Source organism: Phalacrocorax aristotelis, chromosome 11 (genome assembly GCF_949628215.1).
Source record: "Phalacrocorax aristotelis chromosome 11, bGulAri2.1, whole genome shotgun sequence".
Classification (NCBI taxonomy): domain Eukaryota; kingdom Metazoa; phylum Chordata; class Aves; order Suliformes; family Phalacrocoracidae; genus Phalacrocorax; species Phalacrocorax aristotelis.
This window is the reverse complement of record NC_134286.1, coordinates 23,039,659-23,059,601: the sequence shown is the minus strand read 5'-3', so window position 1 is coordinate 23,059,601 and position 19,943 is coordinate 23,039,659. Positions and strand designations below refer to the sequence as shown.

Sequence of the window (19,943 nt, the reverse complement as noted above, 5' to 3'; positions counted from 1 at the left end):
ATACCAGTCCACCTTACGGCCGCCGTGTTAGCTTCCCTACCTTGCGGCTTCCCTGCTGCTCGCAGAAAACGGGACGGAGAAGATCCCTCAGCCAGCCCTTAGGTGGGCAGTGCTCACGCTGCCCAAGTGCCCCTCACCGTCGGAACCCCGCTGCGTACCTCCTGTCCTGCCCGTGTTATCCCTCTCCTCAATTCGAGTGCCGCACAAGTTTTCTGCCTGACTCCAGGTTAGTTAAGGGGAGACAGCTACTTCGGATGAGTGCTGGTACTGCCGAGAGCTGACAAGAAGAAACATGATCTGTGCGCTCCTGGACTGAAGCGAGACAAAGACAGCTAAGGCTCAGCATGCTGGACGTTACGTTTAAAAATAAGAAATGAAAGCAAAGCCTTCCCTGTCAGATCTTACAGTGCTTCAGGAGAACCAAATGTTTCCTTGGGCAGCTGGAAACGAACGGGTATTCCTTCCAGCAGTACTCGCATGTCAGCGCGAGGCAGCCCTGTAAGTGGCTCTTGGTGTTATCTCTGGCGACGTCAAGGACTGAGGGACTTCCGCAGCTTAAAAGTCACTTCCTGGCTCTTTGCACCATCAGATTTCTCGCCAGCTCGGGGCTGAGGTACACTGCGAAGAGATCACACAAGGAAGTTTGATTTCCTGAAGCTATTGGTGAACCTGCCCCGTTGATTAACGGAGCTGCAACATCCCAGAGTGTAAAGTTGGTTCGGTTTTCCTGAATTACATCCCCCCCCGTTTGCTTTTTTTTTAAAAGGAAAAAACTAAGCTGAACACCACTCCAGCTCCATTTCGAGTTTGTCTATCCCAGACTGACAATCCTCTTACCATTTAGTGTCATCCTAAGGAAAGGATTTGACACATTCTATATAGGAAATATATTTTTACGGCCAGGTAATGAGCTGATAGCTGTTTGTCCCCTCGAGCAGCCAGGCAAGCATTCGTGGCTCTGAGGAACCTTCTTCTCGATTCCAGTCACAGGCACGCTAGACTGGAGCCTGCAGATGAAACCAAAACACTCTCCATCTACGTCGAAACATGTTTTCAGCTTCTGATGGAGACGGAAAGGTGCTGGGCCGTACTCAGCTAGATGTATGACTACGGAGCCGCTCTGGGCCAGCAGCTACAGAGGGCATTAGGGGGAGGACTGCAACCAAATTCATCTTTCCAAGGAATTAGCTTACCATTTTCTAATCAAAACCGGATTCAACCCTGTGGGTTTGGAAAGCACCACACTAATACGTTTCTCACCACTCTACCCATGAATAATTTCTAACCTACCGAGGAGGTGGAGGGTTTCACCCTGTTCGGAAGCAGCACTGTGGCAGAACAAGCAGCGGGTTATCGCAGCGGTGACCTGCACGCAGCGCCTGGACCTTCCCCCTGTTACAGAGGATCCAGCCTATCCAGAGGCGGCGGAGCAGAATGGGGAAAAATAAGTAGATAAAGAAGTGACATGAGAACCATCACAGGTCGGATACAGGTTTGGAAGGCAGGCAGCATCCAGGTCAGATACGTTGCTATCTGGGGCAGGACTCAGGGACTCTCTTTAGCGATGCCATGAGCGCTGCTACTTTGAGCAGGAGACCTACGACCTAAGTTTTGGAGGTTTAGATACAAAACCATGCAGGATGTACGTGCTGTCACCACAGATGCACAACCACCTGCTCCTAATTAGCCAATGTGTTAACTTACCTGTCCCTTGCAGCGCCAGATACATGGGATCACGCAAAAGCCTCATCTTTCAGTCCTCTATACTCTTTCCCCCATGTGGAAAAAAGATTGTGCAGGGCTGGCACCATCTTACAGGCGAGCTTTGAGATGTCATTGCTGCTGAAGTACTCTGGAACCAGGGGGTGGAAGGCACCACACACCCCCCAGCGCCCCGGGGAGGGTGAGCTGTCCTGGTCCTGCTCCGCAAAGGTAGAAGCTGGATGGAGAGAGGGATGCCCTGTTATTTTTCTTAATAGCCCTGAAATCCCCTCCTGACCTAGCTCTGAGAATGTCTCTGTTCAGAAGGCTTGCACGACCTCTGCTTTCTTCCTAGGGGTTGGAGAGGGAGGGCTGGGTTTCAAAGAAATGTGCCTTGCAAAAGGCGTTCGGTTATTCCAAGGTTGTACCGGGATAATTTCCGATGATCTTTAACCTTCCCAGACCAATGGATTTACATCTGTTTACACCAGCAATAAATTTTGATCTTGGCATCCGGTTTGGCAAATTGGGAGTCTGAAATCAGAACGACTCTAACGAATAACAAAACGGTTGTCGATGCAGTTTGCTGTTACAGCCTCATCACTTAAGCAAGCGGAGCCTCAGTGCTCTCTGCAAACTATCTTCCACGGTGGAGTAAAAGTGAATTAAGGGGAGGCAGTTTCCGTCTCGGCTAAGGACAGCAAATGGCCAAAATGCCCGTTCCTAGTACATAAAAGCTGCAATTACAAGCTCATTATTTAAGCAGTGTACTTCTGATGCTTAATCTGCCTGGGTTCATTCAGCCGCTTTCAGAGCTCTTTCTGAAAGGATCCTCAAAAACTCAGCAGGTCTGAGTAATTTTGAATATTTTATTCTACATTCCTCAGAACATATTTAAATAAATCACTTTATAACCTCTGTATTTTAATAATTGTAAAACCTGCAGGGGAAGAAGTAAAACCACTTTCCACTTAACATGAGTTTACCAACATCATCCATAATGTTTAAAAAACCCCACACAAACACTCTCCCCCTTGATTTTAAGAACAATTTACATCTTTTAACTTCTTTTTCCTCTGATTTAGCAGGGCAATGATATGGAGATGCCATTTGCAGAAGTACTGCGGCAGCAACATTATTTTCTGTGGTCTTTATGAGCTAATGGCTTGAGGCTCTGAAGCAATTTTTATGTCGGGCAAGATGGAGCCTGGCTTCCATGCAGACAAAACCACAATTTCTTTCAGCAGATTAAGCAGCTCGTACCTGCTAGTGATATATTAACTGCTGTATTTATTTTCTTACAGGAACTTTGTTTCATTGTATTACAGTTAGTGCTCTTGTGGTCAGTGAAACCTGCCATACTTAACCCTCCTGCTAGGTTCTTTCTGCTCTCCATTTTCCTGCCAGGCAATTTAGTTCTTCCTTAGTCAATAAATTGCTACGGAATTAAATTAGTATTGCTGTAGAAATTAGTCAGAGGGTACAGGCAATATTATACGGGGCCCGGTTAAAATATTCTCCTGAACAGAGCACAACAGCTATATTCAACTAAATAAAAGGTCATACATCAGTTCTTCTCAATCTCTTTGGGCCAAATTCTCTTACCTGAGCATAAAACTAGAACGAGGCTGCTGATTACGCTGAAATCCCTCCACGTTTAATGAAGCAGAGAGCAGAATCTGGCCGTTAGCCTTTCTCCAAGAATTCGCATTTACGTTCTTCTCGTACCGTTCATTCCGAGATCCGGTGGGACCTGCCCAACCCTTGCCAGCTGGCTCGCAAAATGCCTCTAGAACATAACAGAACAGCCACGTCATTTCTAGAAACTGCACGCCTTTTCCTTCTTTGCTAGCGGGACAGCACTGCCCCGACGGCTGCCGCGTCAGAGTTTTCTCTGTAACAGCCCCGCGCCTGGCTGGCGACGAACGAAGGTGTGACGTTAAACAACCGAATGCGCCCGTCCCCGGGAGGACGCTGGGCTTGAAACAGAGGCGGTGGGAGAGGAAGGGGCACAAAAAGCAGTGCCTCCTTTCACCGGGGCTGCAATGCGGCTGGGCTGCCGCCCCTCCTAACAACCACCTTTTAGCTTGTGCTGCAACGTGGAGGTCTCTCCTGCTCCCTCACCTGCACGCTGATGGACTTACTGGTCTTCTACATTCTTCTGGAACTCTTTTATGAACAGGGACGAACTCTGAAGGGACTCACAGGCCCGGCCAAAAGAGATTACTGCAGTTTTGCTGTTTCCATGGCACTGTAACAAGGGGAACACAGAGTTAAGATTTAACCGGGTGAGAACAGACTTCTCATACCTCAGTGCCTTACTCACCCGAGAGCGACCATGCTGTAACTTGCCCCCCACAGCCACCTCGCACCGCGATCTCAAATCTAGCCGTTCTTGTGCACTCCTGAAACAGAGATTCACTTGTTTAACATGTAGAAACCGTGATAAATTTCTACAGTCTGTTTTAGCTTTGTTCGCCAGAAAAGCAAAACCTCAAATCGTTTCACAGGGCGATGAAAATCATCCCTGGATGAGACGCAAATGAGGGATTGAGGACTGTAATATAACTGCAGGGAACCGCTTGAAACGTACTGGGAAGCAGGTTCCCCGTAGGCGTTCTGAGCACGCTGCGATACGTGCTTGCTTCTGTTGAACAGTGATGCCCTGCGGACCTTACACCTTACTCCATACAACCGCCATCGCATACGGCCATACCGAGCAACCTAGTCAGAAAAAAGTGGGTTTGAGGCGTATTTATCGTCTCTCTTTTTGCTTCTTTCCGTTCTGTTTCTCCACAATGACCAGATAATAATGGTAAAATGTGCGTGACTATGTCTGAGAGGAAAGAAAAAAGAGGAGTGTGCATTCTATTTCTCCATTTTTCCTAAAAAGGGATGTCTGCGTCTGTTTGTCCCTTGCAAGCAACCCTAAAATGCATTTAGAGAGAAGCAAGTAAAAGGGGAGGCTATAAAGAGCTTCAGTTTCAAACATACGAAACGGTAAACTGGAAAAAACAACGATTTGCCAAAAGATAATTAAGATATAGTACCCTCTGTCAGAAAAAAAAAAAAAAAAAAAAAGATGAGTAGGATGCAGTAAAAATATCACGAGATGGTTCCAGAACAGTATTCTTTCTGTTCCCTCCTAATTACGGGGACGAAGACTCCTTGAGAGAAATCAGCACTGCATTCAGATCAAAAACAACAGCTGCCACCTTCTGTAACGTAGCCGTTAAATTAATAACTGTGCAGGGCAGGGGTGCCAAGAAGCCCCGAAGCACACGCTGGGGCTCGACTTGTGTTGCAGCGGCAAGCAGCGAAGCTGAGTCGGACGTCGAGCGGGGCTGCTCCGTCGGCAAAGGGCAGCACCGAGCCCGCTGTCAGACCGCGCGCTGCTTCTCGCTGCCTGCTCCGCCCGGCACACGACGGCTGGCCACGGTCTCCAGAGAAACAGCTGGTCTTTGGGGACCCTGGAGGAGGAAAGATCGTCGTGCATCACCGGTGGCTTTAGTAACGGTCGTACCTCGGATGTGCCGAGGAATATTCCTCCTTCTTCACTGCCTTTGCTGCTCAGCAGTAAAACACGAGTTCGTATCACCACCTCGTTTCTTCTGATCGCACACCGACGTATTGGTTTCGCTTCCCTTGGTGGTATTTAGAGTTTGCCTTACTTCTTGGCTTTTCAGGTGCTGGTCCAGTATGGCCTTGTTCAGTTCATGTTTTCCAAATAAATAAGGGAATATTTTAACCTTTCCATTCCCTTTCAACCCATTTTTGTCCACCAAAATAAAGTGAAGCCTGGCCTACTTCCAGTATGATCTTTAATCAGTGAGTTGACCTGTACCCTGCAGAAAAAAAAAAGCCAATTAAACATGATAGGTATGTTAAGCACAGCCTTCAGGACAAAACTCATGGTTGAAGGTTATTTCATGGCACATTTTCTTGGCTTCAGAAGAGCTACATTTACCTCGATAACTTTAACCTTCCACCTAAGTAAAGAACAAACTGAAATCCTTTCCTCTGGTTTGATTTATTGGGTCGTTTTCAGTCTGGTATATTGAAAGGTACAGGATTTTGTGAGTGCAGAGTAGCTTCAGGACAGGAGATCACGGCAGACCAAGCCCCTTTTTAGCTTTGCATCTTCACGCCAGCAGAATTCTCATCGGTAACAGGCCCCTAAATAAGGTGTCAGAGACCAATTTGTTTGCAGCTCTGCTGAGCAAGAGCACCAAGAGAGCTGCAAAGGTGGGTTTTTCCATTTCCAAAGGACTTCATACCCATAGAAACAAACCTCTCAACTCCTCCAGTATCCTTTAGTCACTCTTTCACTGTGAAGCCAGACAAGCCTGACCTCTTCTGGTTTAATTCTTGCTGTCGGCGATACACATAATGACGCACAGTTTAAAATAGTGATACTGGAATATTTAGGTCTTTGGAAAATAAGCTTAACGTTAAAGAAGCGTTTCACAATATGCCACAGACAGTGGTTTCTGAAACCTTTTAAAAACATGTGCCCCCCTCAGAATTAAGGGGACGCCAGGAGGTTGAATTAGCAAAAGGGAACCCAAAAGCAGCAAGGAAAATAATCAACCAGAATTTCACCTTTCAGTCCAAGAGACGGAGATACACAAGATACGCACAAATATGATGCAGCAGCAGCAGATGCCTCTGCTCGGCTCAGCGAGCATCCCAGCGAAGAAAACCTGTACAGAAGGAAACATTTTGGCCATCTCTATTTTTAGGCTGGGGCGTTTATCGATGCCAGTTAAAACTCATCCTAAAGGTGACTGACCGAGGCTGAAACAGACCAAAGCCTACTGCTGGCTTGCGCTGGCAGTCTTGTGCTCTCAACAGATTAACATTTCTGAGAAACGGTAATCCTACTCTCTCCTAATTTCTGAGTTCTCGGCTTTAAAATATTAGCGTCTCTTTTAAACTCCCTGCACAGACCTCGCTACTGACCTGTAAATGACTTTAATCTGTTATTCTGTGGGGTGTAATTAGTTAAACTCATTCTTAGGTTTATTTACTTCAGAAAACAAAATCTGGCCTGTACCTGGTTTTACTTGTTTCCAGAAACCAAACCAGACCAGTGCTCCCTATTGCTTTTGGGAACTTTGCTCCCACCCAACACGTTCCCTGGCCACCAAATGACAAAAAAATAATGCCGATCCTGGCAACATTTGCTGCGGTGATAAATACGTACTACCCTACCACCACTGCTAAGGAGCGTAATACTTTTCCTCCCCAACAACTATACAGAGTGCTTTGGCTCTCTAAAACACTGATGCTCTCTCTGATACGCTAAATGTGTTCTAAATAACATTGGGGTGTTAGTGTGTCATCCTTAAGTGCTGCCAGATTTGATTCCCTTAAGAAAGGGTGCTTAATCCCTCCAACATTTGTACCTTTTCTTGGTGCTAACTTTTAGAGCTCCTGAATAATTTTAGTGATGTTTAGCTTAAATTTCTGCCACCTTAGCTTCAGGTCATCATTTTCTGTCCTATTACCATATGAAATGGATTATAGTATCCCACAGGAAAGGAATTAACAAAGTAAGGGATATATTCTAGGTTACCTTGAAGACAGCTAGAGCCTCCAGCTATGCCTCCTCAGAGAAGTCCCTGTCCTAAATTACCTAAGTGTAGTTGTCTCAGTCTTTCTATTGCCGAAGTCTTTATTCCAATGCCCTCAAAGGCAGAACCTGCCCAACAAGTGGCATGGTTTATTACTGATCACCAGTGATTACGTTCCTTTTAATAGTACAAAAGAGCGCTAATTTTCTCTCAAGTGTTCCATGTTCTCTAACCTAAAGTCACATCCTTGGGCTTCAAAAGAAAGTTGGGGCTGCTTACACTGTTCGAGAGCAAATTGTCCTAAGGATTGAAGCTAAGGCTCTCTTAGCCATCTCCATGAACACCAGCTTTTAAGCAGCACGCTCAGAGCAGCCAGGAAGAGCAGAGGATGTCTTTTACAAGACAGATGATCCAATCAAGAGAAGCTAATCTGAGCCTGATGCTACAAGTCCTTGTAGAAAGGACAGAGAGCAACTAATCCGAGGAGAGACACTGCAAAGAAGCCAACTGATTTATTTGTCTCAGAGCTTGTACTGTGGAGATACATACTTCAGAGCTGTATCTTCCAGTAAAGAAAGAGAAGTATGAAAGGCCGAGCTAATCAAATCGGCAATGGAAATAAAAGCAGAGTAAACAACCTCACAGAATGTATAAGGCTTCTGAAAAGAGATACAAATTAAGTGGCCTCATCGCTGTTCTCCAGAAAACCGGCTGGTTTTAGCAGAAGGATGGCAAGAAGCGGGCCTTAAAGAAGCTCTAATCCTGAGAAAATGAATTGAGCTGCAACTCAAACAGATAAACTGGATGAAAATGAATGAGAAAGAAGTTACAGACTCTTTACTTGTATCAGATGATACGGGAATTTCATACATTTTTTTACCCTAAGGAAAAATTAGCCACCTCATTTCAATATATCAACAAAATCATCTGTTACAGGCAGGGTGACATCCACTTTATTGGGGCTGAAGAAGTTGAAAAACTTCCTAATAGCTTCAAGGTGAGATTAAGACTATCCGTATACGCCTCAGGTTTGTATCTGATGCAACAGTGGCAGTGAAGTCCCACAGAGGATTCACTGATGCTCCACAGAGCCCCACCCCTGTACATGAAGGACTTCAGAGTCAGTCGTCTCTGGTCGTGTGCTGATGCAGAATCCTGGCGTGCAGCCCCGGATCAGGCCCACCAGGTCCAGAGACGTGCAGGGCATTGCTGACGGGCTACACAGCTGTGCTGGTTTTGGCTGGGACGGAGTTAATTCTCTTCACGGTAGCTGGTACGGGGCTGTGGTTTGGAGTTGTGCTGGAAACAGCGCTGATAACCCAGGGACGGCTTCGTCCCTGCTGAGCAGGGCTTGCACAGAGGCAGGGCCTTTCCCACCCCTCACCCACCCCACCGGCGAGGGGCTGGGGGGGCACAAGGGGCTGGGGGGGGCACGGCCGGGACAGTGACCCCAGCTGCCCCCAGGGCTGCCCCACACCACACGGCGTCATGCTCAGCACACGGAGCCGGGGGAGGAGGGGGAAGGGGGACGCTGGCAGGGATGGCGTTTGCCTTCCCCCGTCACCGCTAGGCGTGATGGAGCCCTGCTGTCCTGGGGGTGGCTGAGCCCTGCCTGCCCACCGGAAGGGGGGAATGAGTTCCCTGGTTTGCTGCGCTTGTGCGCGGCTTTTGCTTTACCTGTTAAACTGTCGTTACCTCAACCCACGAGTTTTCTCACTTTCACCCTTCCAATTCTCTCCCCCACCCCACCAGGGGAGTGAGCGAGCGGCTGCGTGGGGCTGAGCTGCCGGCTGGGGTTGAACGACAACAACAGCCCATCTCAAGTTGGTGATCAAGACTAAAGCAAGAACTCCAAAATTGCCTTCCGATGCCACTTAGGGCCCCTCTGCAGCCAGTGGGGAGAGGACGGTGCCTCCCTTCAACGCCCGGGATCCCTTGGTGGTGGTAGCCAATTCTGTCCACAGACTGGAGAGGGAATTCCTTCTTACGACAGTTCTGATGCCTAAATCAAGTGCCTCAGTCAAGTTGTCTGAATCTTGGCATATGAGGTCAGGAGACGACAGCCTGTACTTTCATGGGCAGAAAGGTGAGGGGGTTTCAGAAGCAGGCTGTCGCAGAGCGAGCAGAGCAGGCTCTCGGAGGGATTAATTGTCATAACTCCACTGAAGCCACTGGAATGATGGCAACTGACAATTTGCCTCACAGAGAACATCTGTAGTTATATGAACAGGATAAAAGATCTGCATAAATGTGGCCCGTGTCAGACACTTGCCCATGGCTGGAAGCTTTCTCTTCAGGCAGGTACCTCTGTAACTGTTCTCTGCAAGAGTCCTTAGAAAGCAGGTGGCTACTCTGAGACTGGAGAAAGGATGAGATGAGGCTCTTGCTATAACCCCCCGCAGCAACTCCCACCTTCCTACAGCCAAAGCTATCCAAAGAAAACAGAACCGTAGGATTTCACACTCTGTGCGCAGCTTCTGGTGCCGCCTGCCAGTCCCACTGTTTACACGACCATGCAAAACTGTCCAGCAAGTTCACCTTCCAGCCAGCAGAACGGCTATGGTTTTGCAGTGCTCTCCCTCTTTAATTCTGTGAATGGAATAGGAAAATACGAAATTCCTTTTTAGAACTGAGAAATCAGAAGAAAATTACTGCCATCGATTCCAGCAAACCCAAGATTTACCCTTAGAAGTGCTATAAAAGCGTGCTAGGTCTTTGTCCTTATGCTGCATTTGATGTTTAATTACCTAATGTGGGGTCTCTTATTAAGAAAGCAGGGCATCCTTCGATAGCATGTTTACGAAGTATTTGGTTTATGGCACAAAGTTAATAAAAATCTGTAACGGTTCATGTGAGAACAGTGACAGACAGTGATTACTATTAAAATCAGTACAATTGCTACTAAGACTAACAACCAAATGCTGGTTGGAATCAAAAGAAACCAATGAACTGTTATAAGATACTGCTTAAGGGAACATAGGCAATATCTACCTATGCCTTCTACACACATGCCAGCCTGACGGTAGGTGCTCTTGTCCCATATGCCTGTGGATTGGTAACGTTTATATTATTATTCTGTGTGTCTGTAACTCTCCTGCCACTTCCAAAATAGACCCATTTCATTTTTTGCACCGATGGGAGCTTCCAGCTCCTTCTTCCTCATTAGAATGAAACATAACCCTCCCATGTTCCTTGTTGTGGTGCCCAAACCTAGCTACAACACAGAGATAGGCTTGCACGTTAAAACAAAACACACAGAACAATAAGAAACAATCTTCAAACAGGTACCAACACGGATGGGTTCGGTCACGAAGGCTCCGCAGCTATTGAGCAGATCCAGGTCCTTCCAGCCAAGCAGCCTTATAACCGATAGAGCCTGTGGTGCCCGCAGGGCCCTGGCACAGCTCTGGGGGTTATTTATAAATTCAGTAGCCGCATCTAAGCATTTACCTTTGAACGTGTGCAAAGAATTTTCCCACTTATTGTAGCTACATCCAAACTGTATTGGGGAAGAAGAACGAAAAGAAATGGTGTAAGCCGAGATCTGGGGATCAGGATATCCAAGTTCCAAACCCAAACTGGACACAGACCTTACCACATCCCTGGGGGGAAGAAAACATCTAGAGGAACTTCAAACCTTCACAAATAGATGCTTGTCAGGGCTTTTCTAACACCGCTCACAGCTCCTACCCCTGAGCAACTCTCACTCCCACAGACACCAGATCACAAGAGTGCCCAGATGAAATAACCATTTTTAATTTTTTTTTTTACCTCTTTGCCTTGAATTTGCATCTAAGAAAAAGCTCCATGCAACTTCTTAGGGGTATCACTCCCTGCACTTCAGCCCTTTTGTGGCAGCTCTGGAAGAGGCATCGCCAAGCTGGTATTTCTCAGCTCCTACGGAAAGCACAAATAGTCACAGGGGCGCTCGTAGAAATAGGTCTCCAAAAAACAACAGGCATAAAGAACAGACTGAAATTTGGCTCTAGACAGACATATAGTAAAACAAGGACTGGTGAGATGAAAGGACAAAACGATGAGTGAAACAGAATCTCCAGGGCCTTGTCCTCCTTTTATTTCTGCCATACCAAGACATACCAGACACCAAAGTTACACCGATACAAAAACCCCCCAAGTTTTTGTTTTCTTTGCGATTAGATGAGTCAAGCCAGGGGATGAGTTGTGTACAAGAAATGTACAGTTCCGTCTGAAATACCCCATTTCCTTGCCTTTGAACCAGACTGCAAGGTATTAATTTAAGGAAAACAAAACAAAACAAAAAAGGCAGTATTATCCCAAATCACCAACTTCTGTTTATTAAAACAAAAAACGTTCAGCATCCAGGGACTGTAATGAGAACAAGAGGTTTATTAGCAAGCCTATTTTCTACTCAACAGCCTAACTAGTTTCCTGCTGTGCTGTTTCGCTAATAGGCCCGTGGATTAAATGCAAAGTTTCCTCTACTAAATGAGGCTTCAGACTAATGCTGGAAGAGACGGTGTATTTCAATGAAGGGAAAGTTTAAAACAAAAAAAAGTTGTTGCTTAAGCCCTTTGCTGCCCTCTGCTCCCCCTGGAGAATTCAGAGCCAGAGGCAAAGACACAGAGACACAGACTATATCACTGGAGACCGAACTGGAATTTTCTCTGCGTCTCTTGAAGACTGACACGGACAAAGCGGTGGCACGAGGGGCACACGAGAGGCCAACAGCGCTGTAAGTGCTGCAGCAAGTGCTATTAACTCCTTCCTCCTCCTGTTACCGACGTAGCTCTGCCAGCCTTTTCCGGCATTTATCATGCCCAATATTTCATTTGCTGCCACAGACACTTGGCTCCTGCTCTTCCCCCGCCTCTCTTCTATTGCCTCCACAAAGCTACTGCTCCCTCTCAGCCTCTCTTCCTGCGGCTCTGCAGTTTTCCCCCTCCGTGCTCTGCCACCCTCCTTCATGCAGCGTCATGGTTTGCCCAAATCTGTCTGGAGAAGCCTTGCACACCCTGTTTCTAATCCTGCACACCCATTTTGGATTGCGCCTCAGTTTCCTCGTTGGCAATGCCAAACCTCAGACCCACAAACAGTCCCTGGTATCATAATACCTATCAATAAAAAAAAAAAGCAGCAAAACTACGAAGTTGTTTTTGTGACATCTGAATCTGTAACTCCTGACTTACCTGCAGGGGCTACATGGATCGGCTGGATGAAATGTTAAGGTAAGTTTTAAAGAAAAGTGGTTGTGAAATACACAGCTGCAGACTTTTCAAGGCGGTGCCACAGCTAAAGGGAGTTCCTCTCCGATTTTTGCCATTTGGTTTCTTACTTGTACACGGTGCTGCTTGGCCAGGGCGGGGGGCACGGCTCTCTCCAAAGGGGCACAACACGTGCAAGTAACTCTGCAGGTCCAGGCGACCGTTCCTCGCACTCCTCCTCTCCGAACAGCCACTGCGGGGAAAACATCAGTATACCTTGGAAAATATTTTGCTTGATTACTGCAAGTGTTAGCAAGGGATTAACTCAGGCTAACCTCCTGGAATCGAGAGCACAGCTCCACCTCCCGCTCTGTGCTCACGCTCCTTTTTATGCCCTTATCATATATATCATCCTAAAAACTTCTCTTGTGACCGTGCGCCAAGAGCGGGTATTAAAGCTGCTTTCTGTGACGGTCTTTAAATCCGTCTCTGAGCCGCTGCTGCCCAAAGCAAACTCTCCCATCCTGCAAGCATTAACCGTTTCTCTGCTCTAGCGAGATACTTTGCTGCAGCTCTATTTTGAACCCCCACGGATGCTACACCAGCACCAAACTCAGTGATCGAATCAGGGGATAAAGGGTATTCTTCCCCTTTACCTCTAAATTACCAGTGAAATTTAACACCCAACATTTATATCATCACAAAGAGGAAGAGCTTTTTGCTTACAGCCAGTAGAAAAGAGCTGCTTTTTTTTCCTCTCCTGCTTCTGACACGTGTTGTTAGTCTGCGTAACGTGTCTTCTTAATTCAATATAACGCAAGCCACACGATGAAAATTATATTAAGAAAAATGCCATGGGTAAATCCTAAACCAGCCTCTGAAGTGGTGGTGGCCTGCATGGACGTACAGCAAAAGGACCGTTATAAACTTCTGTATTACTATTTCAGACGTACTGGGGGAAAACTTCTGTGGCTTTTGAGGTTCACGGAAGGCTTGCCGCAGCTTGCAGTCATCCTAGTTTCAGCGCAGCAAGAGCTGACCTAAATCTAGCGTAAGGTGTAGAGAAAGAAGCCGATTAAGATTCTAACCTCAGCGCCAGCCCGGATGTTCTTCACTAGTTCTAGCAAATCACTTTCACTTTTATTACTTCCACTTCCCATTCTCAAGCCGTGATAAGCATCGGCTCTTTTTCACAGGGCACTGCAAGGTTTTTTTTCTTTTTAATGTAAAATATAATTACACCTTCTGAGGGAAGATGGGCAGACAATTGAATATATTTGCTTAGAGGAAGACAGCTTTAAAAAGCCAGAGAAATCTCTCCTTATGCCCACGTGAAAAACAAAGTTCCCTTTCGCTGAAAACCTGACTAGGTTTCAGAACAGGCTGCAACGTGTGCTTAGATCTGCCAAGAAAGTCCTGGACAGGCGACAGTTTCAGACTCTAATATTAATTTTCAAGGATTTTGCTTTTAACGATGAAGTTTTTATTAGTGCTTTGTTTCTGCCGTTATCTGGTCTTGAAAGTTCCATTGGGACCTCGGCTGTCCCGCTAGCTAATCCGGCTCATTACATGGCCCTTACGTTATGTGCACCATAAATAACACAAAGGCAGGCTGAAAGATTGATTTCACGATTATCTGCAGGGCTGTTTTCTCTAAAAACTTTTTCAAAATCTAGAGAGGAAAAATACTTCAGTGTATCCATCTCTCCTGAGCGGTTTAAATCCGGCGGCAAGGAAAGCAAGAGTTCCTTTGACCCTGCTATTTTCTCAGGGACAGCAGTGCAGGTTTCACACGTTTTACAGAGAGGGGAGGAGCTCAAGGTCATTTTCCTCAGTTGGGGATTTTGATGTGGGAAGAGGAGTTGGTTCCCATGCAGTTATTTTACCTGGTGTCTGACAAACTATTAATCGACTTAGAAAAGCTGATTAATCAAGGTAGAGGAAGTTGAGAGAAGGATACGTAAGAATTTATAAATTATTTTGAGGCTAGAAGCTGGCGTGAATAATCAGGCAGTTCCAGGAATGGTGAAGATGAAGCAAATCTGTCTTCAGAGCACTTTAAAAAAGAGAGGAGTACAAGCCGTACTTAGAGCCACCATCACGAAACACTAAGAGCTCGCTGTAAATTGAATTTCTCTTGGGAAGTGTCACAACAACTTCATGAAGCTCAAGTTGAAGACAACTGTCAGAAGGCTGAGTGGGATAGAAGCCATTAAAAAAAAAGGCTCCTAATCCTTTACCTGGGTCTTGATGTATCCAGAGTTGGATGCCGAGCTGCATCGGTACTGTGGAAGTGTGGCGGTACCTTCCTCGCATCCTTTATTTTCCCAACAAGAGCACAGTAAATCACCTGTTGTCCCTTATTCCCCCTCAGACCATGTCCGCACATCCTGCAGTCAGCAAGCACTGCCTCGTGCCACCAGCTCCAACCTCTAATTTATTTCCCCAGCCTCCATGTAGGCAGCGCTCTCCAGCAAAGGGAACGAAAGGATTTCTTACGCCCTGCTTTCCCTCCACCTCCTCGCTGCTCTAAAAGCCAGTCCCTGAGAGCACAGTCATACTGGGCCCACACACCAGCATTTCTTCTTGCAGCTGGGCCCCCGTTGTGGAGAGCGCAGGGTACGGCCTCGGAACCACGCTATAGGTGGGTGACGTGGTTAAATTCTTCTCAATTTTGAAGAGACTTTGTGGGGGGGTTGGAAATCTTAAGTCCTGAGTGAGGAATACTCTAGCACAGTAATGAGGGCTCTGTTTTCCACTGGATTAGGCTTCTTATAAATTTACTAGCAAAGTTATTGTTTAAGAGAACAAATCTAGTGTGCATGGGAAAGCTGGCAGATATTTCCCATTACACAGGTCTGTCGGTAGTTTACCATTTCAGAACCATTTCCTTCCACTCTCCTTTATAATCTTGGATATGGAGAGCTCCTGTCAAAACACAGCTCTGCCAACACACTTTATCCAATTTTACAACATTAGCTATGCCGTAATCCTCTGTCCAAACACTCGCTGGGCACTGCACTTCCACCCACACCCGCTCCTGTGTTTGCGTGTTCGCCTCTTGAGCCATCCTCGAGCTCAGCAGTTTCATTTAAGTCCCTATTTACACTATGCAATTTATTCCAGGACCAAAGGTCTTGCACACAGAAGTCTGGAGAAGAGGGGGCTGAGGGGAGCCCTTCTCGCTCTCTGCAGCTGCCTGAGAGGGGCTGGAGTGAGGGGGGGGTCGGTCTCTGCTCCCAAGTCACCAGTGACAGGGCGAGAGGGAACGGCCTCAAGCTGCGTCAGGGGAGGTTTAGGTTGGAGATGAGGGGAAATGTCTTCCCTGCCAGAGCGGTCAGGCCCTGGCACAGGCTGCCCAGAGAGGTGGGGGAGTCACCAGCCCTGGGGGGGTGTAGCCGTGGCACTTGGGGACATGGTTTAGGAGGCCTGGGGGTGTTGGGTTGGGGGTTGGACTTGATGATCCTAGAAGTCTTTTCCAACCCTAATGATTCTATGATTCTATGATTTGGCAGGATTCAGGAATTGACGTGGATTGAAGCTAGAATGGGATTTCCCAAACAAGCCAGACCTTGAGCTTGCAGTCCCAACACTGAAAAGCTTGGGCTCTAGCATGCTGCCCATGAGCTGCTCTGTATCTGTTCATACTATCACACTGGGTAGAGGCCCTGACTACCAATCCCTGTGCTTCAGAGACTGTGTCCTCCTGGATCCAGCCCTCAAAAAAGCTCCAGTACTCAAGGAGGTTGTTGCTTCCATCCTACAGCGGAACGAGTATTTCTTCCTGCGCAAGCTATTGCAGCTGAAATCCCCCTGCATGCCCCTACGGAGGCCGATATCTAGCAGAGTTGGCCCGGCACTATTACATCTAACCTGTCAGAGCTCATTTTCGATCCTGTTATTCTGGGGGCTGGCGCGCTGCCAACTCATCTCTGATGGCTCGGCAGCACGAGCTCCCCCGGGGCGCGCTCTGTTTTCAAATGTCTCTCTCCAGCCTTACACAACGCAAAGCTCTGTCATAAACCCTGCGCAGAGAGCAAGATTTCTGTGCCGCCTAGAGTGAACTAGCGGCAATGCGTGTCTGGGTGTGAAAGTCTGTGCCGGTGTTGGGCTGCCTGCCCTCGTAGGCATCCCTGCCTGGTCCGAAAGTCCCGTATCTTGGCACGCCGAACAAATCAGAAAATACCCTTCCCATAGAGGGAAAATCCTTCGTGGAAATACAAGCTTCCATTTTCACTCTCCTGTATTGAACAGTAAGTAAATCTGCAGTAGGTCAAATCAGCTTGAGTTGTTTTTCAGTGTGTTTTCCCTCCCCTCTCCACCCCCTAGGCCTGGATCTTCCTTTTCGCAGCACCTTTTCTTGTAGCCCATATTAATAGTAAAGGAAGCTTGTAAGAAATATTGTACCTCTGTTACTGTTGTCCCCGCCCCACTCTCTGCTCACCTCCCGCGCATCACCAGGCAGACAGGCCATGTTGTTTGCATTGGCGTGCGCCAAGCAGAAAGGTTTTTGGCTTCAGGTACCTTTAAAAGGAAAGAAGACAGAGTTTAGGGAAGTCAAGTCTGGAAGCACACTGCATCCCCTCAGAACAGTCCAAAGAATGTAATGATTCATAAAACGTGTACGCAGGGAATATTGCTTGAAGTTGGAAAGTACCAAGTTTCCAATCTTCCAAAAAGAAAGGAAAAAAAACCAAAAAGAAGATGCATACAGTGTTTTCTTGCCTCGCTAGAAGCCTCTGGGAGATTCCTGTGACACGTTAGTGTTCCGCCCTTGATAAGAATCATGCTCTTTTCTTGCAGTGCAGCAGGGAGACCTACTTTCCCTGAGTATCGAAAATGTGAAAGGCCTGAGAATGCTGAAGTAGAGGAGCGGTTACATGTCTCACTAGCAGAGCATGCTTCGGGCCTCATCACAAACACAAATGAAAAAGATGCAATGTAGGATTTAAAAGGATGTCTTTTTAAGATTATAGGATCCCTCCTTCATCGGATCCTCCACTGTGTTTCAGGTCTTGAACGGCCACAGCGTGGTGCGCCTTTGTGTCGGTTCGCTAACAGACGGATTTAAATACCAAATGTGGGACTAGACATTAAGTTTCCTAGATTTCTAAGAGTTGACAAACTTGACCTGGATTTTCTGAAGAGCAACTCAGATGGGCTCTTAGCCTGAAAAATCAAGATAAGAGAGACCAAAAGAATGACCAGCAGGCTAAGGTGCCTAATTACAAGCCTGTAATGGATTGTGTCCGTAGCCTTAGGCAAGCTACTTCAGCGCTTTGCAGAGTCTGACAGTTAAGGAGGAGGAAGGAGCGAGGAGCAGCAGAACAGAGGCTTTCTGATGTGCATTATGACTTGCTGTTTCATGTGGATCAAATCGTTACCAAGCACTGATGGACTGGTTGATTTTAAAGTACTAGAGAAATCTCAGTATCCACTCTAAATCCCCTGCAGCCCATTGTCTTCCTTAAGCAGCGTGCTCAAGAGCAGAACTATTTTCTTCCTCTTATATATTAAACAAGAAAAGCCATGCCAAATGAACAGGGGTGAAAAAAACCCCACCAAAACCATCCAAAAGCACACTATCAGCATCACTAAGCCCAGCCAAATTGCTAAAGACCTTCCAGAAGCAGTCAAAACTAAATCTGCGCTTTGAAACTAGAATAAAATTGTTTGTTTAACCAGTTACTGATCCAGTCTCTTTAAATGATTTACTTAAACTATTCATCCTGATCCTGGCACCAACAAACAAAAAAGAAATCATGTCTAGATTAAACGGTAACGGACATCCTTAAAGTTACTCCTCCCCGCTCCAGTCCTTAGGAAAGGCGGGCATTGCATCCATTCTCCTCTTCCCTCCCTTTGCTCTCCCATCCCCTCTCCTTCGCGCTAGCCGCAGCACTGCTGGGCAGCACACCAGCCTCCGCGTGTGCAGTTACTCCCTTTGTAGCAAACTACATTCGTTGCATAATTCATGTCTTAAACATCTCTAAAAGTAGACAGCTAGTGATGAGAAGCCCAGCTTCACTTGGTTACGTTTTGTAACATTTTTGGGGGAACAAGACATCGAGAGGCACGCAAATGATTTTGACAAGCTTTCTTCTACTGCGGGTTACTGCGAACGCAAAGGCGTTGAAGCGTTGCACTGTCAGATCTGGATATTCTTCAGAACGCATTTGTCCCCGGTGCAGTAACACCACCGGCCCTGGGATTTATGTTAGCGCCATACCATGGTGCTGAAAGCCTCGGGGCTCAGCCCTGCTGATGATCCAGCAAAGACTGTAGGGTGAGCTTCGAATCCAGGAAAGGTCCCAGAGCTTCCGAGCACCAGTCCTTCTGAAGTACCTCAACACTTGACTCACCATTTGCATCAGCACCACCGAGGAGTCTGGGATGTACAGAACAATCTTACAGCTGTCAAAAAAGTAAGCCCTACTGAAAGCTTTACGTGCTCACCCGCTTCTCAGTGGTGGGAATGTACTTTCAATTTGTCCTGAAATTGGCAAGTCTCCTTCTCTCCCCAAAATCAGTTTCTATTGAGATTGCTGTGAACAGGATCAACGTGGCCGTCTGAAGAGCACGGAACGAAGAAAACCCCAAAGACAGTCTTAGGTTTTCAGATGGAAACGTGGATAGCCTCACCGACACGGCCTCTGTTTACACAGACGCACACGCGCGTGCACACATCGCTCGGCCTCTTGGAGAACACTTCACTGCTTGACACGGTGAGGCCTGCAAATCCTGGCTTTTCAACGAAACCCTGGGGTGAGCGCGCTCTTTGGGTATGAGCCCAGCTGCTCATACAGAACATTAATCACAAAATACTGACTTTTAGAGCAGGGACCTTGGAGATCATTCTTAGAGCGTGCAAACCACCTCAGAAACCAGTGAATCACTGAAAGATTCCGACTGCTGTTTTCAGATTCCTTGATTGCTTCCACGTACACCTAAGCATGACCTCATCCTCCCGTTATGAGACTCAGATGTGGTGAATTATTATCAAAAATGTGCCCCTAGATGTCCGATATGGTGGTACACATGGTGCAAAACACTCTGAGGCACCAGACCCTGGGGTAGAAGTCAGCTGGCTCTGTAGAGCTGGCATTTGAGTTACGGGATAAAACTATTTTGGATTCTTCTTGTGAACTGCAGTTTTGAACCCTATTTGATTACGAAATAACAAGATATTTAATATTCTGACATACCTGTGACCACCTTTCAGTAGTCTGTCTACAGTGACTGGAAAGATTTTGAATCTGTCTGCTGCCAAAAATACCGCTTGCTGCTGCTTGGCCTTGGCGGAATCTCTCCTAACACCCTGCTGTCCCTGTTTAAGACACCTTAAACAACACGTCAACGCCACAGAGACCCGCTGCAAACAAGGACCTTCGCCAGTTCTGTACCAGCTTGGCCACCTTAGAAAACCCAGCTTCAGGGGAGAACGGGGCCCATCTGACAGTCACACAGCCAGGTGGCAGCCACT

General features: G+C 46.9%; 2 long non-coding RNA genes across 2 annotated transcripts in view; one reads left to right on the top strand and one right to left on the bottom strand.

The window, feature by feature from the left end:
- LOC142063025 (uncharacterized) overlaps positions 1-19,943 on the bottom strand; it is a 38,392-nt gene that overhangs the window by 7,554 nt on the left and 10,895 nt on the right. The window contains exons 4-14 of the long non-coding RNA XR_012662613.1: positions 16,905-16,984; positions 12,446-12,713; positions 11,049-11,174; positions 10,728-10,776; positions 4,028-9,866; positions 3,826-3,952; positions 3,307-3,490; positions 1,705-1,939; positions 1,291-1,411; positions 406-618; positions 159-312 (exon numbers count right to left, since the gene is read on the bottom strand). This is a non-coding gene — a long non-coding RNA (uncharacterized LOC142063025). The remainder of the gene's footprint in view (positions 1-158; positions 313-405; positions 619-1,290; positions 1,412-1,704; positions 1,940-3,306; positions 3,491-3,825; positions 3,953-4,027; positions 9,867-10,727; positions 10,777-11,048; positions 11,175-12,445; positions 12,714-16,904; positions 16,985-19,943) is intronic.
- On the top strand, positions 12,284-18,140 carry LOC142063026 (uncharacterized). Its single transcript, XR_012662614.1, has 3 exons — positions 12,284-12,484; positions 14,910-15,104; positions 15,976-18,140. It is a non-coding gene; the product is annotated as an uncharacterized LOC142063026 (long non-coding RNA).